The sequence below is a fragment of the Ruditapes philippinarum genome, unplaced genomic scaffold (genome assembly GCF_026571515.1).
Source record: "Ruditapes philippinarum isolate M1 unplaced genomic scaffold, ASM2657151v2 ctg6617_1_1_1_1, whole genome shotgun sequence".
Lineage (NCBI taxonomy): Eukaryota > Metazoa > Mollusca > Bivalvia > Venerida > Veneridae > Ruditapes > Ruditapes philippinarum.
The window spans coordinates 88,428-115,730 of NW_026855916.1; the positions used below are offsets into that span (position 1 = coordinate 88,428).

Consider the following 27,303-nt stretch of genomic DNA (forward strand, 5'->3'; position numbering starts at 1 on the left):
GATCTGTCGCCGAGGTTTAAAGCTTCCCTCTGAAGAGAAAGGCATTGGACCGGCTAAGCCATAGATTTACTTGTATTGAAGTATTGCGGGTATAAGGATAATATATTTAGGTAAAATAGCCCAGCGAAAAGCGTATCTGACGAACAAAAAAAATAGGTTAAACTGGTCAGTTACTTTTATAAAGGTTTCTAAACATAAAGGACTAATGTTTTACAGATGTATTTGTCTAGGCATGCATAAATAATGTCGAAATGGGAGAAATGCGTTGGTCTCTCGATTCAAATTTCCAAACTGTCAAATCTGCATATTTATGAGACAATATAGAGGTAAATCTGCGGTGCTGGGTATGAATAAATAAATGACTAGATACCGGATCCTGTTATTTACAAGCAAAGCACAAAAACATCTTTTCGAAACTAAACAAATTGTAGTATGGACCGGAATAAAAATCACCTACCTGTCCTCCTGGCAAATAATCCTCCATCTTAAAAATTCTATACTGTAACCGGAAAACGCGATAGTGTAACACGTTCGCTACAGAGATTTAGCACTATAACTCTCGTCAGCATTGTCAAGTAATCCCACTCAGCTCAATAGAAAAAGCAATGGAGATAAACAATTTCTCTTTAAAAATGATCTTTGAATTTATCGGTCATTTTATCGCTGATTCAGATTAGTAGATGGTTACTTTCAGAGAAAAAGACAGTAGCAAAAATAAAACACAAATACTTTGATAAGTTCCAGTTGTTTATTATTGCAAGTGATCTCAACTAACTTATTTTAAGTTTTTCCCAAATAATTATGCCTGAATTACCCATAAAAGAACATGTCAACAGAAAACATACACTGCGCGTGAAGTAAGTTCAAAGTTTACTTTTTAAGAAGTTATCTAGATTACCTTTAATGTAAGGAGATATTATTACAGAAAAAAAACAAAACTAGGAGATCATTTAATATGACTTCATGCTTATTTTATTGCAAACAAACTACGTTGAAGGCAGTATTTTTGCTTGCCCCCCCCCCCCCCCCCCCAGATACATTGTAAACTGATTGGAGATTATCTCTAATGACTGTTTTATGTCGGTTGTCTGACGCAGTTTCTCGTGTTTAGGTTATTGCTACAATAAAACAAATGATATTTTCACATTTGTAACTATAAACATGTTTGTTATATTCATGCTGCACTGCGTAAGTTAATTAAATAAGTAAATATTTGTATTTATTTCGTATTGCGATTTTTATACACGTATTAACGCTCAGTGTACCTAAATGAATTAAATTGTAAAGAAATAATACAAATTACACAATGAAAATGCAATAAAAACCACAGTTGTGAACATGTCGATATAATGTACTTTTAACTTCATTTGCCTTATCAAAGGAATATAACCAAGTTGAAACCCATATATGCTTGAACAAATATTTTTTTTTCTTGAGTGTTGAAAAGCCTGATATACATGTAAATGTACAATTCAATAATAAGATATGGTACATATGGTTTTTTGAAAAACGAAGAAAACATGAATGGCTAAACCTTACTATAAACAACTTCATGAATAATTCATATGGTAAACAATTTAGTTTTCATGGAATAATTGGTGCTTTTATTTTGCGACCGTAGGCAAATATCGACTTATGATCTGATGAAATGATTGTTTAGGGTCATTCAAATTCTACTTTATTATTAATTTTTTCGGCGTAGCTGTATTAAAATGGATTTTGACCTAGATTTGTAACAAATGAAATTGTTAGTTACAAAATCTTCAGCTAAAAGAGGGTGTTTTTCATTGGTGGAAAGACTGGCTGTTATGAAATTTAAGGACAAATTCGTAATCTTTAGTTTACTTGTCTCTAAGAATAAAGTTGTATTAAAAATATTTATACAATCGTAAACTAAATATCACAACGTTATGACCAAAACAAAGATATATCAAAATACAAAAATATACAGTACATATGATTTCATGTACAATTTATTTTGTTGATAATATTAACAACAAACCCAACTTTTTGTTTTTCAGCCTTTTCTTAAACATTCGATTACTACTCACTCGTACTTTATTTGCCGTAGCTTTTCTGTTTTCTATGAAAATGAACGATATTTTTGATCAACAAAAAGATTCTCCAGAGCTGATATGAATTGCGAAAATTAATATATTTAAAATGCAACATTATCATAAAGAATCGCAAAACTTTAAGTATTATTTTTTTGTGCGTAATAATAACAAATTAATTTATTCATAGTTATTCGGCGTTTGTTTACACCGGTAGGTAAATTTACCGAAATACACCCCAATTGACTACCTCAATCTGAAACTGTCTCACTTGATAATCAGTGTCATTGATGGGTTATACAAAATTGAGTTTAGTACTTATTATAAGATAAATAGATATATTTCTGTATATATGGAACAACATTTATATTTTATATTCCACATTTAAAGTACATTGTAAAATATAACCTGTGTAGGTGTACGACACGTAGCCTAACTAGTACTAGCTCCACCTCATACCCCTAGTATATACAAAATACTAGTCAAGCTGTGCAATTTTTAATAGAAATCCCTTTTTTATAACTTTTACTAGTAAGGTTATGTTTAACTTTTGATTTAAGTCTTCAATTATTCATTTTCATTGTCAGGTAGATAAGAAGGCATTATAAATAGTATAGTTAAGATTTGATATGTTCCATTGATTGTTTATTACAGTTTGTATTTTTTCATAAAAAAAAGATATAAACAACAAAAGATTTTGGTGTTATTATCATGAACCAATAATTGCAGCATTTTATGCACAGAAGTGCTTTTACAAAATGAAGGTCAGAAACATATAAGTTAATATTATTTAACAATAAAATTCAAGTTGTCAGCTGATTGTGGCCTTTGCAGTCTCTAAATTTGGTAGTGTGGTTGGTTATTATCTGGTATTGACTTTGAAACCAGTAGTCAAAAGTCAAGGTGACAAAAAAGCTTCTAGCATCTATAATTACATGACTAATTTGTTGACATTATAGGAGCATACATGTTTCAGCTAAGTTTAGACAACTGTCATAGATTATACTAGTAACCACCAAATATATTTCACTTTAGACATTTATATTGTTATAAAGTATAAATATCATTAATTTTGAAAATATTCTAAAGCTATGAGACATTTTGCACTGAATTTACGCCGATTATCTTTTTTAAAGATATTTCTTGTTTCAAACAATTTAGATTACATTAAAGAATTAAAGAATATAATTTGATATTTTAAAAATACACTTAATAAATTGGTCAACTAAAGCTTCTATTTTGCATAAAGATTTGTTATAACAAACCATTAGAACAAACGACAACAAGGTAGGGCGGCAATAAATGAGTTCATGAAGCAAATTGAAAATTGTAAAGTGTTGTTTACTTGTTGTTCATGCCTGCCAGCCGCTCTGTTTGAGTTCATATTTATCTACATCTATCACAGTAAAGCAATTTATAGTAAATGAATGCATTCAGTTATAACGACCTAAGTTTGTCATTAAATTGCTTGAGCCTCATTATTGTATAAAATCATTAAACTTTATCAAGCGAATACGGTTGAATTTTTAATTTCCCATGAAGATATGTTGTGCATATGAAATTATAAACAATAGTTTTGAACGCCGCCTCTCCTTGTTAATCCTGCTTGTCATTTTGTAACATACTTCATGTTACGATGTGTGTTTAATGTTGAGCATGAACGAAAAAATGAAATCATATTCAGTTTTGCACGAATTTCTTACCATATTAATCTGACGTGAGTTCTACAAACATAGAACAAGTTAAAAGTTGCATAGTTTCAATATATATTTTAACAACGCAAACAAAAAACTTCTTTCTTGACATAGCAGCAGTCGGTAAGAGCCGTATGGCAGCTGTAAAAAGTTGCCTATCTCATTATTTCGGTGTTGTTTTCTTTGCCCAGTCCTTCGAGACTATTGATTCCCGCACATGTAGTATTGATGAAGCTATGGACTTAAAGTGGGATGCAATCTGTCCATTAGTCTTCTTGAACCGACTAATTCCAACCGAGTCTGCATGACCTGTATGATGTTTCGTTGTTTTAATGATTCCGAATTATCTCCGCTTTATTAATCTCGTAACCTTTTTAAATCACTAAACTGTTGATTGTCATATTAACAAATTGTTTGTGAAATTGGTATGTTAATATAAACGTGTCTAGACGAAAACCGTATAAATCACTAGAATGTATCTAATAAAAACATTTATTTCTTGATATAATCTTTTTAAAATGACTTGGCGTAAAAGCAATGCAATCGTATTCAAAGGTTCAATGATGTATTACCTTCAAGACACATTACAGTTTGTAATTGCCAAAATAAATCGGAGAGCAGACAAATTATTCGACTTTAAACGTCTACCTCCAGCATAGTGTATATTGACTGAACTATCACATTATTTCTAAAAGAAAATTTGCAATTTGTACTGTAATCAATCGGTCGGGAACCGAATGTTTTTGTTATATTTTTATACCCCCGCACAACAAAGTTGTAAGGGGGGTATACTGGAATCAGCTTGTCCGCCCGGCTGTCCGGCCGTCCGTCGGTTTTTTCTTGTCCGCCCAATAACTTGAGATTCCTTTGACCCACAGTCTTCAAATTTGGCATTGAGGTTAGTAATGATTAGTAGATGACCCCTATTGATTTTGAGGTCACCGGGTCAAAGGTAAAGGTCACAGGGGCCTTGACTTTAAAAAGCTTTTCCGCCCAATAACTTGAGATTCCTTTGGCCCTTCGTATTTGGCATTGAGGTTAGTCATGATGAGTAGATGACCCCTATTGATTTTTAGGTCACTGGGTCAAAGGTCAAGGTCACATGGACTTTGACTTCAAAAAATTTGTCCGCCCATTAACTTAAGTTTAATTTGACCTACAGTCTTTATATTTGGCATGGAGGTTGATCATGACCATAACGTGACCGCTATCGATTTTTAGGTCACTGGGTCAAAGGTCAAGATGACAGGGACCTTGAATAAAAAAAAGCTTTTCCCCTCAATTTCTTAAGAATGCCTGTCCTCAGTGTATTGATTTTGACATTTTCACTTTTGAAGCATATAGAATACATAACATAGCAATGCACTGGCTTAGTAACCTCAGATTTGGCAGGATGTTGTCATTGAGCTCTAAATGGCCACTGTTGATTCTGACAAAGTGGTATGCGGGGGTATGATTGAAATATAATATTTTGGTTTCGAATGATATCAACCTCTGGATATATTTTATGACACTACCCTAGATTTAAATTTGAAAGTATATTGAACATTTCAGTTTATAAAACTATCCATCTATGTGTCTGTTATTATAATAATTAAACGGGAAAATGTAACTGTTAAAAAACTGATATTTGTATTTTTGTCTAGTCATTTTTACAGCCTATAAATTGTTATTTAAATCCGCAAATTATTGTCCTTTATTAAATCAATAATATTTGCCACAAGAGTGTCCGTCTCATAAACTTGAAATTTATTATACACGTATCGAATAATCTTGAAATATTAAGGCCTGAATCTTAAATAGTTTAAACCTGACTCTGTATATTATTAACTATTTAACTGTTGTTTTTTGTTCCCTTTTCAGAAGATTTACGTTATAATATAATACACCACGTGAGCAAGCTTTCTGATACTAATTTAATTAATGTTTACCTATATATGTCATATTAATGACTATTTTCAAATGATGTCTGTAATCAACAAATCGAGATCATAATGGTAACTTCAAATCAAATTTCTCAAAATATTAAGCTTTAATAATAAAAGAACGTCTAAAAACATTTGATAAAGCTTTATAATACATTGTACATTTCGTCTTATTATTGTATCCATAAATTGGAACTCAGACAATTTATTTTCTAATGACAATATAGCCGTTTTTATGTGGTTGCAAATTAGCAATTTATAACATTATTAGATCTAACTATCTACGATCTGTATCAAAATAATTTGGACATTAATTGTTGCAGAATTTATGACAGTAATGAAATTTTGAATCACTTATTTCAAGACATTATAAAAATGTCTGGTATGAATTATTTTTCTTTATCACAGTTTGTTTACACAAAGAGTATTTCATATTGGTAAGTTTGGATTGATCAATCTTACTGTAAGTCAAAATACATTTCGTTTGTTTCCATCATCCGTGTGACTAACACATTAATATTTAACTATTAATTATATACTAACGAAATGAAAACCTATAAAGATATGCTGTTGGGACTTAGTTTAATATTGCAGGCATTCTGATATAACGGGAAAAGCCTGACAGTTTGTAGATGAAGCAAGATTTATACTTTAAAAGCTTAACTGAACGGTTTTGTATTAAAAGAATTGACATCGCCAACATCCTCGCTTATCCATATATAACTGAATCCATATTTATACAAAAGTGGTCTACTCTTGGGTGCCCAGCAGTTTCTACCGGCAGCATTTTTCGGTACATTTGAGTGCGATCAATATTTTCCATTATAGTTGACATATACTTTGCTGGACAATAACTTTATAATTAAACTTAATTTTATTCGTTAGTTTTGTAAGACCATTATAATTATATAAAAAGACAATTGTCAAAGGGATATGAATATTATAAACCTTTATCTTTGGTAACTATTGTATGATCGGCCGCGTGGCCTAATGGATAAGGCGTCTGACTTCGAATCAGAAGATTGCGAGTTCGAGTCTCGTCGCGGTCATCTATCTTTATTCCCCTTTTTGCCAATGAAAACATATTTCAATGTTTTATAAATAACACATGGGTTTGTGGGTAATAGTAAAAATATCACTCTGAGGAAAATACTGTATTAACAGGATGCTATTTTTACTGTTACAAACGCATGTTTTATTTATTTTATGAGCCCGAAAAAGAACTGTGATGATTTTTATGGTGATTTGATTTGATTTTCTTTAGAAAATAGACAATGTGAGTGGAATTTATACCGTTAAACAACTGTAACCCTGTAACAAAACGAATTTTTATAGTCATGTGGTACACTTGCATTAACAGTATAACTAACTCCCAGCGGCCTATGGGAAATAAACATTACATAAAAAGTGAGGGGTAATTACAATCTTTGTTGACTGATTCTTTGAAACATGATTTGCATAAAACTTGAATAACGATATTTTAACAGTAAATTTCATATGCGTATTACATTGTAGCAGTCACCACCTACTATGTTATTGTCATCTGTATCCTTTATGTTAAAACATAGACATTGTTGTCCTACGTAATAAAAGATATCGACGAGGATGGGATTCGAACCCACGCGGGCAGAGCCCAATGGATTAGCAGTCCATCGCCTTAACCACTCGGCCACCTCGTCGCGTTACTATTTGTTTGTTACGTTGAAATAAGCTTTATAAACGCGGTATGGGTCTTGATGAAGAAAATTACCAGAGGTAAAAAGGTCGAATTCTGAACTCATTTATCGCTTATTGACCAGGTGTTGACTTTGAATTTTCCTTGACCTTGATATATATACACAATGTAATGCTAGATATGAAATATGTACATGTTTAAAAACTAATTAATTATTTATTATTATTCTTTTAAAGATCGCCGTTGCTCACGGGAAATTAGTTTCCAAAGTACCAAAAACAGTAGTCTGCTATGCAAGAATGAAAATTCAGGATCGGCTGTTTTCTTAAACCTCAAATTCCATTTTTAGTAGGACATACAAACAATTGACTCCAAAAGGTGCATGAAATAAAGACGAAAGTTTATTTTGTATACTATTTGAGTGTACGGGGTATAGCGTGTAATGTGAATATGTTTTGAGACAGTTTCTGGTATTTATTCAAACTACTGCTGATTTATCAAATAAAGTCTCAGATGAGTTACTTGATGAAAATGTAATTACTGCATAACATTTGTCTACTCAATTATATATAACAAATCTGATGTTAAAATACATTGTTAAGTGCAATACTGGAATATATTGGACTATTACACAGCTGTCAAATCTATATTGGACGTGACGCTAGCTTGTTTGTTTGTTTGTTTGGATTTTTACGGCACGTCAACACATAACTGGCCATATCGTGCCGAATGCTATAATAGGCTTAAAATGTTATGTAAAACTATGTAAATGACAATAGAAATGAGCCAATTAGATCCTAGAATACAAGTTTATCTCTTTCAAATAATCAATTATGTTTTTTGATGGAATTGTATTAAAAAGTTCTTTGAGTGAATTTACAGAATAAAATCTATTACGGGCCTGTGAAAAATCATGACATTCAAGAAGAAAATGCTTGACCGTAAAATTTTCAGTACAACCTACACAGAAAGGGGCATTGTCATTTGTAAGGAGATAAGAGTGGGTAATTTTAGTGTGTCCAATTCGGCATCGAAGAAGAACTGTTTGATCACGGCGGTTTGACAGAGATAGAGATGGTGACACATCAAGAGATGGGTTTATATCGTGAAGTTTATTAAAAACGGCATTGTCCCAATTTGCTTTCCATTCAGATGATACGAGTTTATTTATAGCCGGTTTAAAATCACAAGCAGGCAACAATAAGTCAGTTTTTTGAAAATTTAATGATTGTTTAGCTAAAGCATCTACTTTTGCATTTCCTCGTATTCCTACATGACTTGGAATCCAATATAATTTAACATTTTTTGTTTTTAGTATATCATGAAATCGTAAAAGAAGTTTCTTTACCATGATATTGTCAGATTTTTTATTTTTAATGGATATTAAAACAGAAAGCGAGTCAGAAAATATCACAAATTTATCGTGGGTATGCTGTGCTATGTATGACAATGCTAAATCGATAGCTTTTGCTTCAGCAGTAAAAATTGATGCATTATCTGGTAACCTCATACTAGATGTAAAATTATTTTCAAACAGAGCCGCACCTACTTTGCAACCTTCTTTTGAACCGTCCGTATAAATATGTATAAAATCTTCATGTTCTTCCTTAATTGCTAGAAACTTCTCTTTGAAGTATTCAGGTGAATTTGATGACTTTTTTATATTTGAAAGGTTAATATTTATTTTCGGGGAATTATAAGTCCAAGGTGGAACATCCTCATCGTCATTTTGGAGGATACTTTCTGGATTAATTTTAAGTTTATCTAAATCATCTTTTAAATGAAGGCCTAATGGTTTAATTTCCTTTGGTTTGTTAACAAATTTTTCAGTATAACTTGGTTTGAAAATAATATTTTTAGTTGGATTTTTGCTATTAGATGAAATTCTAGTTGCGTATTGAAGTGATAGCTTTTTTCGACGAAGATGAAGCGATGGTTCCCCAGCTTCCGCATATAGACTTTCTACAGGTGAAGTGCGAAAACCACCTAAAGCTAAACGTAAACCCTGGTGATGTATGGTATCTAGAATTTGAAGATATGATTTTCTTGCAGACCCATATACTACAGAACCATAATCTAATTTTGATCGGATAAGACTTCTGTATAATTTCAGTAAAGTGGAAGAATTTGATCCCCAATTTGTACTTGATAAAACCTTAAGTAAATTTAAAGCTTTTAGGCATTTAGTTTTCAAATGTTTAATATGTGGTATAAAAGAAAGTTTTTTTATCAAATATAATTCCTAAAAACTTAGCTTCATCAACTACTGGAATTTCAGAACCAGATATTCATTATGTTGTTTCCGCAATCGACAGAAATGAACACATTGAGTTTTTGACTTTGAAAATTTCAAACCATTTTCTATTGCCCACTTTTGAATTTTATCTAAATTTTGTTGAAGTTGTCGTTCGATTGTTCTCATACTTTTCGATCGATAGCAGATAAGAAAATCGTCTACATATAGAGAACAATCTATGCCTGGTGTAAGAGCGCTAGCAATATTGTTTATTTTAAGGCCAAAAAGTGTAACAGACAGTATGCTTCCTTGAGGAACACCTTGTTCTTGTTGGTGGTCCTGAGAAAACGTTGAACCAAGTCTTACTTTAAAGTGCCTATCGTTTAAAAATCCAGAAATGAAAAGAGGAAGTCTGCCATTAAGTCCAGCATCCTTTAGATCCTTTAGGATACCATATTTCCAAGTAGTGTCGTAAGCCTTCTCAAGATCAAAGAAAATTGATACCAGGTGTTGTTTATTTACAAAGGCTTCTCTAATAAAAGTCTCAAGTCGTACAAGATGATCGTTTGTACTTCGCTGTTTACGAAAACCTGACTGAAAATTAGTTATAATTCAATTATTTTCTAGATACCAAACTAACCGATTATTTATCATTCTCTCGAATGTTTTGCAGAGGCAACTTGTTAGTGAAATTGGACGATAATTTGTAGGGTCAGTTGAATCTTTTCCAGGTTTAGGGATAGGAATAACCAACGCATTTTTCCAAGTCTTGGGAAATTCACCAGATACCCAAATTTTGTTAAAAAATTCAAGAAGCAAGTCTAGGGATTGGGGTGGTAAATGTTTAAGAAACTGGTAGTAAATTTCGTCCGGGCCTGCAGCACTATCTTTTGCAGTTTTGATTGAATAAATTAAGTCATCAATAGAGAAAAGGGAATTATAGTCTTCGTCGTTTGTTGAAGTAAAATTAATATGCTCTTTCTCAGCTTTACTTTTATGTTGTTGCGCTAGCTAAAGTCAAAGAAATACAGTCAGGCATTTTACAAGTACATTTTTAAGATCATTTTTATCAACATTAAATTGTTTCTTTTTTATGCTCATTATTTAAGGTTGATGTTAATTCGTATGGTGCTTGTTACTTTTTTGCTTGTTAACCATTATCTGGATTAAATGCACATTTCAGTTATGAAATTGGAAGACACTTATCTCTATGTTTATAAATTATAACCCACCTAAAATATTTGAATTATAAATCATAAAGCAAGTTTATTATGTACACATGAGGAAAAAATGTAGGAGTTTAATTTCCTAATACTGTGACTTTAGCAGAATATCATATGATTGTTATTACATATACTTATACATTTTATTTGTTTGTTTTTTTAATAAGGATATTTGATACACTGTATATCTGAAAAACAATCATTAAAAGTACTAGAACTACTAATATATATATAAAACAGATTAAAAATCTAATGTATTTTTAAAGTTTTATAGTAACTGGCCGCGTGGCCTAATGGATAAGGCGTCTGACTTCGAATCAGAAGATTGCGAGTTCGAGTTTCGTCGCGGTCATCTTTTTTTGTTCACCTCTTTGCTAACGTGAAAATATTTGCTGACCGTCTTTCTCATTGCTTATACATGTAAAACAAGGATATGCAATATGCACATTAATATTAGGAACCCCAAACCCAGCTATTACCAACTATGCCGTTTTGTGTTATAATTATTTTCTATATAATTATCTAAGAATCAGTAGTGTTCTTTCCACTTTCAAACGATTTACATTAAAAGTGCTTCGCTATGTTTTTGACCTGTGTAATAAAAATATATCGACGAGGATGGGATTCGAACCCACGCGGGCAGAGCCCAATGGATTAGCAGTCCATCGCCTTAACCACTTCGCCACCTCGTCACATGACTGAGTAAAATTATGTAATATTCTCATATGTCTGGTGATTATGTCTGGTGATTTTATCACAATTCAAACAGAATAAAAAACACAAAAAAACAAAACAATTAAAACTGCAAATAAACAACTGTTTTTGATTTTTATATGTTTTGCCTGTTTTTATTAACCTGTCAATTGCAAACTGATGAACAATAGCGCAATAGGATAAACTACGGTTCGTAAGCAGCGTAAAGCAGTTGGTACACAGTATGTAACCCATTCATAGAAAAGTGCCAGAATGACGTCATTTTAACTTATTTAGTTCATGATGATTTATAGCACAAATGAAATCACTTTACAACCTAGCATGATATATTAGTTTAACTTTTATTGTATCTATATAACAAATACAGATTTAAACAATATTCAAGTAAAAATGGTTATTAACTTTTATAACTTTTCTTTTCATTATTGATGTAGCAACATTTTGGTTCGAAAAAATAACTGCCTGATACAAAAATTGCCAGCGGAAATATTCTGCACTTGAGAAAAGCATTAGTGGTTTCCCTGATTTTGTCTTATAAAAAACGATTTTTTTTTTGTCTGAGCGGCCCTTATCGGCTATTTCACTTCTGTATTTTTTCAATTTCAGAATGCTTTAGAAAATAACTTTCTCGGTCAGAAAATATGGATTTATTCTCAGAATCATTTCGAAGGGTTTGATGAATATGTTACTTAACTTTTAATTACTCACCAAAATAATTGACACAGTCAATGAGACTTAATATTATTATTTCAAAACTGCTCAATTATACGAAATTATATTCGATTGCATATGTTTCCTGAACTATATAAAGGACATTCCAGTGCATGTGCTGGTCTTGAAATAAATGCTTATCAGTGTGAAAAATATATAGTGAATGAATGTAAACAATCATTAATGTTTTTTTTTGCCCGGATGTATTCTCTATCTGGCTTGTTAATTTGGTTTTTGTAACGTTTTATATCACAAAGATACAATTTAGCGCAGGGAGTAGTGAGCCAATTGACGGACATCATGATTCTTTACTTACGGCGAGGGAGGTCACCATTGTTTTGAACTCATTTAGCCACAAATTGACATTGTATTTTCAAATAATCTCATCAACCAAGTATATTGCATTCTTTTGCACGTTGCTTATTACTTAAGCTAGCCATGATGTACTTTTCATTTTTACTAATGGAACGAACAAAAAACTTCGTACAGATTCAAACATTGGCAAATAAATATGTCTATACCTACATGTACCTCTCCCAAAATCATTTTTCTAAATAAATCAGAAAAACAAGTTTTTCATGTAAACCTTTCTCATGTGTCAGTTTTGATATTGAATTCTATAAATTGTCTGTATATACATGTCTAGAGTATTCTTTATAATTTTATAGTTTTTTTAAATATGAACACAAATACTGTGATTTTAAAGATGTGACAATATTCTTTAGCGTTAAACTAAAAATAGTTTTTATGTTCATGTGTTCTATTTGAATTTCTTTTAAAAGTGATTTTTTTTGTTCCCTCAAATTTTGTTTTTGAGTTTAAAGTACAAAAATTTTATATTCTGCATATATCTTACACGAAGTTTAAAGTGATCTTATAAAATATAGAATTATAGCTGAAGAATATATCTAATTATTTTGACTTTATTGCATGTTTAGATATCCTTTTGAATTATATGAATTTGATGAAAATGTATTTATTTTTTGCGCATGCATCACGTGTTTTTCTCTGCATTACCTTATCATACCATAGCATCGCAATAATAATAGTAAGTGGCACAATAATAGTGTTTAAATATTTATTGTTATCATACGAGGCAACAAGGCCGTGATCTAAAAAGACTCAACCTCGTGAATCATGTCTTAAGGGGAAAACAACAACAAATGAATGGTAAGGGAAACTCTGACATTTAATGTTCTTGTTTGATATTAAGATTCCTTAGAGAAAACCAGAATATTAAAATTTTATAACATGATTATAAACTTTAATACATGTAATCAATAAGTCTACAACGTAGAAATAAAAAACACTCATTTTTATCGTTAAATTTGACCTGCAAGCCATTACATCAGGCTGTCCAGCGTACCTAAAATTCCTAAAAAATCCTAATTTTTTTCAGTTTGGCTAAAATTCCTAAAAAAGTGAAAAATTCGCAGGTTTGAACATGGTTCGACTATGACCATTTCCGCTGGGGAGGCAGTTGACCAGTGAGTCCACACTGGTAGACACCGTTGCTCTAACTAAACTAGAGAATTATTTTTGAGTTTCTTTTATATCAAATATGCAAAGGTTAGCCCACATCATGGTCTTTTTGGGCCTTAGTCTAGTTATAAAATTCCTAATTTTAGCCCTAAAATTTCTAAAACATTGCCCTAAAATTCGCCCTAATTTTATGTCGGAAGGTGCTGGACAGCCTGTTACATTGATCAATTGAAAACCATCTTTGGCACTTTCGTCCTTTAGACTTTAGAACACATAATGATTTGTTGTCATACGAACGAACGAACGAGCAAACAAACAAAAAACAACTGACAAAAGCGCTTAGTTTTTAACCTATAATCTATAGAACACCCTGCTGCATCTTTGTATATATGTGTTCCTTGCTTTATTAACGAGAACATATTTCAACATAATTATTCTTTGCTGACTGAAAATGCAACATAATTTCATATTACTTTAAATTTTCCTTCATTACGATTTTATTCTTCAACATAATATGCAATATGCACATTAAATAGAAGCGGTTACCATCTTCAATTTTAACTATTCCCAATGTGTTGAAAATAATAAATAACTGATTTAGCACTAGATAGTTTTATTTTTCTTTTCAAACGAAACACAACTGTTACACTTTATACTCAGTGGCACAATTGTTGTCTTACGTAATGAAATGTATCGACAAAAATGGGACCAAACCCACACGGGCAGAGCCCAATGGCTAAGTAGCGCATCGCCTTTACCACTTGGCCACCTTGTCGCAAGAAAATAGGTCTTTTACGTGTACATAATAACACGAAAAGCCCTTTTACTTATTATGAAACTTGTTTCGATTGAACAGAACATATTCTAATAAGTGAACAATATATTATTTTTTCATTCATTTTAGCAATCGCGTTTTTGATACATATTCAAGTTATTGAAGTTAAGAGATGTACTAGAATTTCGAAACATTTTAATGGTCATTAAACAATGATTGCTTTATTGACAAACAAGTTTACAATAATAGTAATTTATGTGATCAAAAAAACATAGAAATTCAACGTCTTGGCACACGTTATAGTCATATCGTATGCACTGAATAAGTCAGAATTTAGGTCATGCCCTTGTTTTTAATGTCAAATGAATGTTTAACCACCTTATTTTTTTAAATTGATCGATTGTTTTAATATGTTCATTATTTTGCGTTAATGTGTTTGCATGAGGCGTCTTAATTTTGCATAGTAGATATTCATAATTGCACATTTTAGTAGGAACAATGTAAAAGCGTTTAAAAGACCCAAATTAGAATCGGTACATTAAATGCCATCAAATCCATATTTGCATTATAACTTTGGGAGCAAGTTTTATCATGTATACTTTTAACATACGTTGGTTTTGATATTTTATTTTATATCACATGTCTGTGAAAATGTGTCTCGGGTATTCATTATAATTAGATTGGTTTGTCTGGAACAATGTAAAATCGTCTAACATACACAAATTAACATTGGGACATTAAATTCCATAAATTCCATTTTTTGCATTAATTTATAACTTTTGGAGCAAGTTTTATCATGTAAACCTTTAACATGCGTCGGTTTTGATGTTTTATTTTACATCACATGTCTGTGAAAATGTGTCTCGGGTATTCATTATAATTAGATTGGTTTGTCTGTCTGAAATGTTTATTGTTTATTATAAGTTCAAGCTGATAAACACACATGTCATTCTAACGTTAGATTATTTATAAATTGTTAAATTATGAACACATCTTCTATTTTAACTTCATTAGTTCTAGATTGTTGCTATATTATTTTAAAGTACACATATTAGTCATAAAGCTAAGGAACATAGCTTACTGTTAATTTCCTAAAAATGTGTCGTTGTAATACCATTTCTCACACACGTATATATACATGTACTATCCTTAATTTAATTAATTTACTTTCGTTATAAGAATATTTAATACATTACATCTTTAAAAAACCAAACAAAAGTGCTAAGACTATTTGAAAATCTTTAAACTGACTGGCCGATTGGCCTAATGAATAAGGCGTCTGACTTCGAATCAGAAGATTGCGAGTTCGGGTCTCTTCGCGGTTTTTTTTGTTCCCGCTTCACTGATGTGTACATTTTGATATTTACTATTTGCTGACTGTCTTTTTCAAACATGATTTCTATTGAACCAGTTTAAATGAACATTTCTTATAAAAGAAAGATATGTAAGAGGCGCATACGATAGTAGCAGCTACTATGTTATTGCTTATTATGCCCGTCGTGTTAAAAAATAAAACTATCGGGGACTACAACAGAGCGTGTTGATTCCATTTTCAGTTCAAACACATCAATCAAGTTCTTTGCCGCGTTTTAACCTACGAAATAAAATATATCGACGAGGATGGGATTCGAACCCACGCGGGCAGAGCCCAATGGATTAGCAGTCCATCGCCTTAACCACTCGGCCACCTCGTCATATGTATATTTTGTACAACGTTATAAACTATATTTATGCGTAAAAACTCCGCACGGAGATATACATTAACAAAACATGCATTAACTGACTATAGTCTGATTTTATTTATTTCAGTTAAATATTCGATCCCACTTGGGTTCTGTCCGTGTAGTTTACGAGAATTAATATGGAGTAAATAACTTATGCTTAGAAAAGTCAGACCAGCTTAAAGTATAGGTCGTCGTCACATTCGAAATAGCACAATCGGTTCAGTGAGTGCTTAATATATGAGAGGTCTGTCGTTCGATCCCTGCTGCCTACTCTTTTATCTTTCTAGAATATTTTAATGGAAATAGTGCTTGCAAAATTGTTCACAGGGATAAGAAGCAACTTAGAAACTTATTTTGTCGAAAATTTGTATTGTGTTTTACGGCATTATAATTACATTTATTGATTTAATCCGTATGATTTTTAAATAAAAATTCTTATATGTTATTTCAAAAGAGTATAGACTTTACCAAAATAAGTGCAAAGCATATTAAAACAAAACGAACAACAAAAAAATGACATAATAAACGATCATAGCTTCAATAATGTTGAAAAGAAATAATAATAATAATAAAAAAAAAACAAAAAAAAACAAAACAACAACATGGAACTACGCGGTACCGATATTATAAGCCCGTAGTTTAGTACCCTATTGCGCTATAAAGCTCAGTATAATTATTTTAAGGACATAAATTTAATTAATTCACATTTTACTGCGTATACCTCTCGGAACTTACCGAAAATCTATCGAATATTATTATTTTGTGTGCTTTGACCGTATTATCTGACAGCCATAGTTGTTTCATTATCAAAACATAACTGTCAAATGAAACCACCAAAAACACATGAAAAGCATGGGAAAAGCAATGATTTCTTTAAAAGAACACATTTGCTCTAAAAGCAATTGAACTGCATATTAAATCCTTCGCCCTTGGCGGGCTCAGCCTTTTACACACGACTCCTTGCTTCTGACTACAGATGTAGATACGCGGAAGAAGGTGAGTTTACACTGTAAAATAAATATCATTTGATCATTAAGGTATTAATCTAAGCATATATTAAATACTTTCAATGGCGTGTAGTTTGTGACATCTTATTATCCCAACCAGTTACACCGGATTGGCTAAAGAAGAACGCTCTTACCGTCCATAAGCAACCGCAAACACCAAATAGTCCATAACATTAGTTGAACAAAAGGTAACGTCATAAATCAATGCTTCATTTTTATTGCCCTATAAAAATCAAAGAACATCAAGAAAGTTGGTATCTCCGTCCGGAAAAAAAACCTGAATATATCAATAACTGCAAGTACTTGCTATATGAATAGAAGACTTTAGTAGATGTGTACGTGGTTTTATTGATTCATTGTTTTTTTATATGTTTATGGACCAATGATGAACGAATGCAAATGCTAGATCTGTCATCTGAAACATTACAAAGAATCTAGACCATGCATGACCTATATGATGCAGTAAATACTCAGTAAATTCTACTTAGTACATGCATTAAGGGCCATACGCAGATTGTGCATATAATTTTTAGTTGTTTTAATTGTAGTTCCTGTGTATGCAAACATTGATAAAACAAAAGAACTCTGAAGACATGTGAATCGTGTTATAATTTAAAAAAGTACAGATATTTGGTAGATAATACTTAGTATGTGGAGTGAAGATCGCATGGAATATGCATAAATTATGTTTTTATTTGGAGAATAAATGTGAATGAGAATTGACATGAATGTATAAATGAGTGTCACATATGTCATATTATATCACGGTTTTTTTTTACCATGTCACCATATTTGCCATCTTCTAAGTAAAACGTAGTTTCTTAAAAGTACAAAGTCAAAACAATTTGTCAATCGATACGCAAATTGTAGTATTTAAAATTGCTTTCCTCCTCTGGGGCAACATTTGATACATTCGTCGTGATTTCTGCCAGAATCATTTTGCCTTTTTAATGTCATGGGAGAGATTCGGAAGACACATTTGTGTTTTTTATTGATAATGCAATTAAATATGGCGTTAACGTACGCTAATTGTTTTGTGCAGTCAAGATCAACAGAAAACCTCTATAAAATTAGAACAGAAGGAAAAGAAATATGTTGAATTTAATGTATATACACTAAATTTGCTCATCAGATTACTGAAATATTTCAATCGGACTATACAAATGAAATTTGATTTCATTTTTCTTTTCAAATAATACTGTTGATTTCATTGTTTCAGAGGGGTAACTTTTTTCGAATACTTGTAAATTCAATTGAATTGGCTTCTACGATCTGATAAAAATCATAAAACTACACGATTATAACGATGTTGTGTGTAAAGGTTACTTTAATATTTTTTCGCTTGTAGTGTCAAGGAGAATAAATGAGTCACATTCAAGTTACCACATTAATTCATATAATAGTTATTTCTTATACAAACAATTATACCTTTTGTTAAATGGTAACCCAAAAACAATTAACAACAGAATATATTATCCGTACTACCTTAAGACTTGAATGACAAAATGAAACTAAAACTCATTCTTTTTTATTTTGAGAGAGTTTTCTACATCATATCCACACAAGTGTGCATAGAATAAAACTTTAAACCCAACTTTTGCTTCAAAGAAAAATACGTCTATATCATTTATATCCAAACTTTAGACGAATTTGGTAGGAAGACATATAAGAAAATTAAAGGAAAACAAGTTTAAAGTATTTGTACCGTTCTATTTTCAATCATGCATTTTTTTAATTATTTGATTACCTTTGATGCAATGCTTACACACACAAAAAACTGTTATTAAAGAAAATAAAAACCTGTGTGCTTACATCGGTGGCAAATTGCCTTGTTATGAACAGATTCTCCAAAACAGTTTACTGACCAATGCTTATTTGCATTCAAAACTTTTTTTTCTGACAAGTAAATAAGATCTAACACAAAGAAAAAAGAAACACCAACCACAACAGTAACAAATCGGTGAGAAAATACCTAAATAAACTGGAACATTGAGGATACTTTATGACACAGAATAATCATGTCTTTTTTAATATGTTTTACAAAGCGCTTCTCATATTAAGGGTCTTAATAGAATTATTTGATATAAAAAAATACAAAACGTCATTTTTAAATGTTATTGAATTTAACACTCTCTATATTGAAATAGCTTTATACTGTGCAACGATATAAAATAATAAAGCGAAGACATTATCAATACAAAAATTCCTAAATTAATAAATGTATCGCACGATTGGTTCTGAATGTTTCTGAAATAAGCAATCCTTTTTGCGGGGAAAAATAAATAACAGAAGTGTGGGTCAATAAAAAGAACATCATATGAAGTAAAGTCAGAATTTAAACAGTAATGCCTGGGAATAAAATGAGTTGATGAGTTCGTATTCTGTAATGTGTGCACTAATTGTAACAAATGCATTTGATTTAAAATATATAAATTATAGGCATTATAATTAGGCATTATCATTCATTTGTGTCGCAAAAAAATGTTGCCAAAGATGATAAGCTATATAATGTGTCTTGTTAAATGTACCGGTAGGAAGTTAGCAGTGAGCAGTAGCAGTTGCAAATTTATAAAACGTGAAGTTTGCAGTAGCAGTAGCACAGCAGTAGCAGTTGCAAATTTATAAAACGTGAAGTTTGTAGTTGCAGTAGCTGAGCAGTTGCAGTAGCATATTTATTTGCAATTACTTAACATATCCAAAACCGTCGTAAATCAAAATTTTCGTTATTTGACACAGAAAACATTGCATCAAATCATTTGACATTGAAAGAATATTGAATTATCTTTTTACGTCTAGGTGATATAATAATGTATTGTTGTGGTATCGTTAAGTTTATTATAATAATAAAACTGCATGTGTATGTATATTGCACGGAATTGGCTCTTTTCGAAAATATATACACTTTTGCAAGAAAAAACCTTTCTTACAACCCCTTCCGTGTTCTAAATGCCGTCGTTCCCCCGCCCCTTTATGAACACAATGGTCCTCCTGATCTAGTATAGTGCTTAGGACGATTTTATTTAAAGATGATATTTTTGGATAAAAACGAACAATCGTTATCTTATATTTAAATATTGTATAGAGAAAAAAACAACAGCAACAACAAACATAATCTAGTTTTTTTATTGGAGTTTAAAGAATACATGTATATACGCAGTTTGTCCAAATGTTGATTTTATGTGGACCTGTTTTTTTTTCAAAAGAAATAATAACAAACGTATACGTCACTCTTTTAAAGAAAATTCTTTCTCTGATGACTAGAAATATACTCAATCATCATCAATCACATTTATAACGTTTAACTATCAAAATAAATTTAATTTCTTATTAAGTGAAATCTCTGATAATTAAATATTATCCTCCCTATTATTGAACTGTTTTGTAAAAAATCTTTGTTTTTAAGTTGGTAAAAATTCAATTATGTAGCAGTAGTCATGAAACGAGAACGCGTTAAGAGAATGGACTTTAAAACATTTAAGTAAATGAAAACAATAAGAATCATATAGCGTGCCTACGGTGCCTTATATGTGTTTCTACTGAAATAATCTTATTATGTAGAATTACATTATTGTTATGATAATGGTAATGTCTTATGAAATTAACAACTTTCGTTGTGAAATTAAATCATGAAATAAAATATCAAAAGCGGCCTTGATAAAGTATGTTATATTCATATAAATCGTTTCATATTATTGTTAAATAAAAAAATATAGATGTTTGCCGACGATAAAATGCATACACAATAACAGAATCTCTCAACACCTCTAATCAACCGGTCTGCTCTTTATATTTAAATGAGAATATTAAAATTCGTTTCCCGATCTTCTTTTTTTAGAAATGAGCGCAACTTAGTTCCTGGGGCGCTGGTTTGAAGCAGGTTTAAAATTGATATGAGGGGCGTCCGTGGCGAGTGGTAAAGGTCGTTGATTTCAAACCACTTGCCCTTTATCGCTGTGGGTTTGAATCCCGACAGGGACCTTTCTCATGTGAGGAATCTATCTAGCTATCTTACGGAACGTCGGTGGTTCTACTCAGGTGCCTTAAACAATGCACGGACGGGCACCTGAGGTATTCCCCCCACCAGAAAAAGTTGAACGTCGCTATATGACCTACACTGTGTCGGTGCAACGTAAAATTCAATCAAACAAACAAAACAGTGATATGATGCAATAAAATACACATGCTTAGTTTGAAACAAAATAATAGTTTTGTACAACAGAAAATAAAAGCTCAATTCTTCCTTAACAATACATAAGAAATCATCTTAGCATCATCTTATTACATTATTGACTTTGTCTGAGAAACAGAAAGAATCTATATAATAATCGTTAAGAATGATTGGTCTACAATATAGCTGTCATTGTTATACAATATATAAATGAACTTGAAAACCAACCTTCTCAGACGGTTGGCAAATTATGGTTTGACATTAATCGTTAAAATTATGATGAATGCAATATAATTATGAAATAACTTTCTTTCGAAATTGCTATAATTAGTGTCAACCAAATGCTATTGTCGTCATCTTGATTTTATAAGGGTGAATTTATAAGCACATAGCTAAGTGTTATAAAACAATAACAACTATCGGCCAATATTGATATAAAATTCTAACTCATTATATTATTCTTCGCTGCAAACATTCAACTAGGTATTATTTCGGCATACTAAATGAATAAACCATTTAACAAAACATTGTCTTGTTTAATATGTACTGTCTTTAATCAAAAGATAACACATAATACTACACAATTGGTAAACATTTATCATCGATGAGCTATGTCCAGAACATTATTATCATTAAAAAAATTTCAACGTACATATCTCTATGTATACACACATAAACACCAAATATGACTAAAGAATTCATTCACAATTTTGCTTTGAATCATATACAATCATAATATCTGAATAGAGAGAACCCTGAACTTATTTTAAAGTAACTCTTTTGTTTCATCATTAATTTCGTTCTTGCTTATATAAGAAATGTATCACTATTGTCATGATTTAGTGAATTCAAAGATGGGCTAAACGAATAATGATCATAATTTGCTTACTTATAGATCCTAGTTTGGAGAGTATCCTTATCGAAAATGTCACTTTAATTGCAATATGGCACTTTGTTTTTTATAACGTGATTGAATTTATCAGAAATCCGTTACAGCTCTATCTGCTGCTTAGGATTATAAAATAAATTGATATGTCTGTAACTCCCTACTATAATTATATTAGTGTTATAAATCAGAATGTAGACGGACTTCTAGGTTAGATGTTCATCATATGCCTTATCAAAGATATTGTTAAATGAATTTGTCTGATGTATTTCTTCTAGATGAAAGTGATCAATCTATGTTCAATCTTCAACCTAATGATCATCCTCATGCTACTGATATTTTTATTTTGATTGGTCTGAAATTGGTTTCTGGTTGTTATGAAGAATTATTGAAATTTAAAGAATTAAACTGAGTGTGTTTAATAGTTTTTTTTTTCTCAAATCGATCCAACTTCTAACCTACTTTCATCTAAAACCCTTGATAGCTTTATATTTGTTATTTAATTATTTTCCGATAATAAAGATGGATTTGATTGCTTTAAGTATCAATTGTACATAATAACACAAGTAACGATTGTTATTTGGTGTAGTGCACTTTTAAATGAAAATGGAAGCAAAAAAGCATATTAAGCAAAATTACTTGCATATCTAATTTGCGTGAGCCCTTTCAGTTACTATGAAACTGGTTGCAATTAAACAGAACATATTCTGATAAGTGCATAATATATTATTGTTTCATTCATTATTACATATAATAGCAAACGTGTTTTGACATAAATTCGATCTACTAAAATTTCGAAACATTTAATGCCACTAATAAACAATGATTGCTTTATTGACAAACATGTTTACAATAAAAGTAATGGGTGTGATCAAAATAGATAAAAAATCAACGTCTTGGCCCACGTTATAGTCATATTTTATAAACTAGATCGTATGCACTTGAATAAGTCAGAATTTACGTCATGCCCATGTTTTAAATTTCAAATGAATGTTTTACAACCTATTTTTTGTAAATGTACAATTGGTTTAATATGTTCATTATTTTGCGTTGATGTGTTTGTATGGTGCTTGTTTCTTAATCTGGCGTGGTAGATATTTCTAATTGCACATTATAGTTGGAACAATGTAAAGTCGTCTGACATAAAAAAATTAACATCGGGACATTAAATCCCATAAATTCCATATTTGCATTATAACTGTGGGAGCAAGTTTTATCATGTAGACCTTTAACATACGTCGGTTTTGATGTTTTATTTTATATCACATGTCTGTGAAAATGTGTCTCGGGTGTTCATTATAATTTGATTGGTTTGTCTGTCTGAAAGGTTTATTGCTTATTATAAGTTCAAGCTAATAATCACACATGTCATTCTAACGTTAGATTATTTATAAATTGTTAAATTATCAATATAGCTTCTGTCTGTAATTTTATTGCTTCTAGTAGATTGTTGCTTTATTATTTTAAAGTACACATATTACTGATAAAGCTAAAAAAAACATTCAATTTGCTTAGTGTTAATTTCCTAAAAAAAATTGTCGTTATTATATCATGTTTCATATATAGACATGTACTATATAAAGTTTGATGTATTTGCTTTCGTTATAAGAATATTTAATACATGATATTTAAAAAAAATAACTAAAGTGCTCAGAATATATGTATTTATCCTTGTTTCTACACGTTGTTATTTGCACGAAATTTACGTGCCGTGTTGATATATAAGCTAGCGGTTCGCTAAAGTTAATCATTCGAGGTCTTCACATTGCATTGCATAGTCAATCACGTTTACAAATTTGATATTAATGGCTGATAACGAAGAAGTGCAAGACGAGCGACCACGTGGTTATATTTGGACATTTCTAGAGACGACGTTGTTTCACAGTCTTTTGATTTGATGAGAAATTACTTTGACCAGCAATTTAATTCGTTAAAGAGAGATTTAAGAGACGAAGTGCATACTTCTTCAATCGAAACTTTTAAACGTTTTCGAGGAGATTGCAGTTCTTACACGTTCAAGTATAAAGGGAATCAGCGTCAACATACATTCAATTCTGACTTGATTCAAGATTTAGAATTAACTTCAGACTTGCTCAAGAAAGGTGAAAGGCGTCAGTCTGTTTTGAACAGCCTCTGTTACATTCGTAAAAAACTGAGTCGGCGCAACAAGCTCATAAAAATACGGTACGGCCAGTATTTAGTAACTTGTCTCACACAATAACTATGTTTCGGATGCTAGCTCTTATGCCGCCGGGGCTATAATTCAAGGTTCCCCCGACGAAATCTGTCATATAAATTGGTCGGAATCCGAAAAGTCTGAAAGTTCTACTTGGCGGGAATTAACTGCTATCAACTTTGCCGTACGATCTTTTTTCAGCCGTTTGAAAGGTCACTGTGTTCGTTTGTGCATGGACAATCAAATTTGTGTCGTTATAATCGATAGTGGTAGTACGAAACCTAAATTACATGCTATTGCGTTGGAAATTTTCAAATTATGCCTTGAAGGTAACATCTCCCTTTGTTTGCAGTGGGTTCCTAGGAAAGAAAATTCTGTTGCCGACGCAATCAGTAAAGTTTTTGATTGGGATGATTGGGGAATTTCTGAGGACTTTTTTAAATTTTTTAGATAGTCTGAGGGGTCCCATACAATTGACCGGTTTGCTAATCATTATAACAAAAAATCTCCTAGATTTAATTCTAAGTTTTGGGTACCAGGGACTGAAAATGTTGATGCCCTTTCAGAATCTTGGGCTGAAGAAAATAATTGGTTAGTTCCGCCGGTAAATTTAGTACCGAGAGTTATAAATTGCCTAGTTTCTTGCGGGGCTGTTGGAACTTTGATAGTTCCGAATTGGTCCTCTGCAGCCTTTTGGCCGTAACTATCGTTACTTTTCGGCAATACTAGTATTAAGCAATCTATGATTTTAGAAGTGCTCGAATTTAAAGCTGGTCAAGATATTTTTATTCAATATAAAAACAAGTTTGACATTTATGAATGTTGTTGAAGTTTCTTTTCATTCCATGTATTTGTTAATTTTCTGGAAGTGATTTATGATTTCCATAATGTTAATTTACGGAGCCAGGGCCTTTTTGTTTAGGTCTTGCGTATTAGTTATTTGTCATTTTGTATCATGACACTGTTTTGCACATAAATTTTAAGTTAAGTCCAGGGCCACTTGGCCAGGACTTGTGTACTTTAGTTTGCATTGTTTTTTCTTTAAGATATGTTTAGTCCAGGGCCACTTGGCCAGGGCTAGTGTACGAAAAATGTTCCATTTAGTCAAGGGTCACTGGACCATGACATTGTTTTTATTTAAGATACATGTATGTATAGGCCAGGGCCACTTGGCCAGGGCTAGCGTGAGTAAATTTTCATTCAGTCAAGGGTCACTTGACCTGTTCTTATAAGATATGTATAGTCCAGGCCCACTTGGCCAGGACAAATGAGTTATTGTAGCCTTTTGACACGTTTTGTATTTTATGTTTAAGTGAAACTTAGACGTGTCTAATGTGATTAGTTTAGGGTAATTTGGCCTAGGCACAAATTTAAAGATATTTTGTAAATAAGTGGTCTGGCAGGCATGTTAATATTTTATGTTTTTTATGCTTTTCTTACTTAATTCTTATTTGATCAGTTTTTTAATGATTGGATTTATTATACATTTTTCATATTTAATAATGAACAAATTAAATCATAAAGTGTACGATGATCCAGAGTTATCCTCCTTGGCTGCTTCACTTCCGGAATTCGCTCTTTCATCAAAAGCCTGTAATACGAGTAAACATACCAGACATCCTACAACAGTTGGAGTAAATGGGCCAAACAGCATGGTTTGGTCGTTTTCCCTGCCAATAATGTTGATTTTTCTTTATATTTAGTGTCTTTAATACAAAGTTGTAATTCTCCATCTACTGTGGATGAAGCATTTTATGGTATGAAATGGGCTAATGATTTAGCAGGAAATTTAATTTATCCTTGTTCATCCATTTTAGTGAAATGAGTCAGGGAGGCTGCTCATATAATTCTGGGACATCGTGTTTCTAGGAAAGAAACTGTTACTCCGGAAATACTTTTTAAGATGGTTAATGTTTTTGGTAATACTGATGTAAATTTATTTAATCTTAGAAATATAACAATGTGTCTTATAGCTTACGCTGGTTTTCTAAGATTTTCTGAACTGATAAATATTAAGCGTTCTGATATTCTTTTTAAGACTGATCATATTGTATTGTTTATTGATCACATTAAAACAGACATTTATCGAGATGGAAGTTGGTGTTTAATAGCAAAGACTGGAAATTTAACTTGTTCTGTTTACATGTGTTTGCGTTATTTAACTATGGCAAACATTGATGAAAACTCAAATGATTTTATATTTCGTTTTGTTACTTTTTTCAAGAGTTCTAATTGTTATAATTTAAGAGGTACTTCTCCATTGTCTTACACTAGAGCTCGTGAACTTATTTTATATATGTTTGAGCATATCGGTTTGGACAAATCCAAATTTGGATTACATAGTCTGAGATCAGGTGGCGCTTCAGCTGCTGCCAATGCTGGAGTGTCAGATAGGTTATTTAAACGTCATGGACGTTGGAAAAGTGAAAAGGCTAAGGACTCTTATGTTAAGGATGACATTGATAAACGACTTTTAGATAGTAAATGTTTAGGATTGTAATTTCGTTTTTCAATTGTTTGAGTTATATTAGTTTTTATTGTTAATTTTGGCCCCATTGGCCCGTTCTTTGATAATTCGATCATAAATGCAATGTGAATGACTGATTCTACATAATTCATGTGTTTGTGTTATATTTTCTTAGTTTCTGTAGAATAAGGGATAAATGATTTATTTCCGTTTGAGCGAGAGCGAATTAGGAAATAAATGTATTTATCCTTGTTTCTACACGTTGTTATTTGCACGAAATTTACGTGCCGTGTTGATATATAATTTAGCGGTTCGCTAAAGTTAATCATTCGAGGTCTTCACATTGCATTGCATAGTCAATCACGTTTACAAGTTTGATCCCCCCC

The 27,303-nt window shown here is 31.5% G+C and overlaps 5 non-coding genes across 5 annotated transcripts; 2 read left to right on the plus strand and 3 right to left on the minus strand.

Annotated features, from left to right (window-relative positions):
• The first annotated feature begins 6,649 nt into the window (after positions 1-6,649).
• Trnar-ucg (transfer RNA arginine (anticodon UCG)) lies at positions 6,650-6,722 on the plus strand. The gene has a single exon. It is a non-coding gene; the product is annotated as a tRNA-Arg (tRNA).
• A 548-nt stretch (positions 6,723-7,270) lies between these two features.
• Trnas-gcu (transfer RNA serine (anticodon GCU)) lies at positions 7,271-7,352 on the minus strand. The gene has a single exon. It is a non-coding gene; the product is annotated as a tRNA-Ser (tRNA).
• Positions 7,353-11,086: 3,734 nt separating this feature from the next.
• Positions 11,087-11,159, plus strand: Trnar-ucg (transfer RNA arginine (anticodon UCG)). The gene has a single exon. It is a non-coding gene; the product is annotated as a tRNA-Arg (tRNA).
• Positions 11,160-11,417: 258 nt separating this feature from the next.
• Positions 11,418-11,499, minus strand: Trnas-gcu (transfer RNA serine (anticodon GCU)). The gene has a single exon. It is a non-coding gene; the product is annotated as a tRNA-Ser (tRNA).
• Positions 11,500-16,101: 4,602 nt separating this feature from the next.
• Positions 16,102-16,183, minus strand: Trnas-gcu (transfer RNA serine (anticodon GCU)). The gene has a single exon. It is a non-coding gene; the product is annotated as a tRNA-Ser (tRNA).
• Between the last annotated feature and the right edge of the window lie 11,120 nt (positions 16,184-27,303).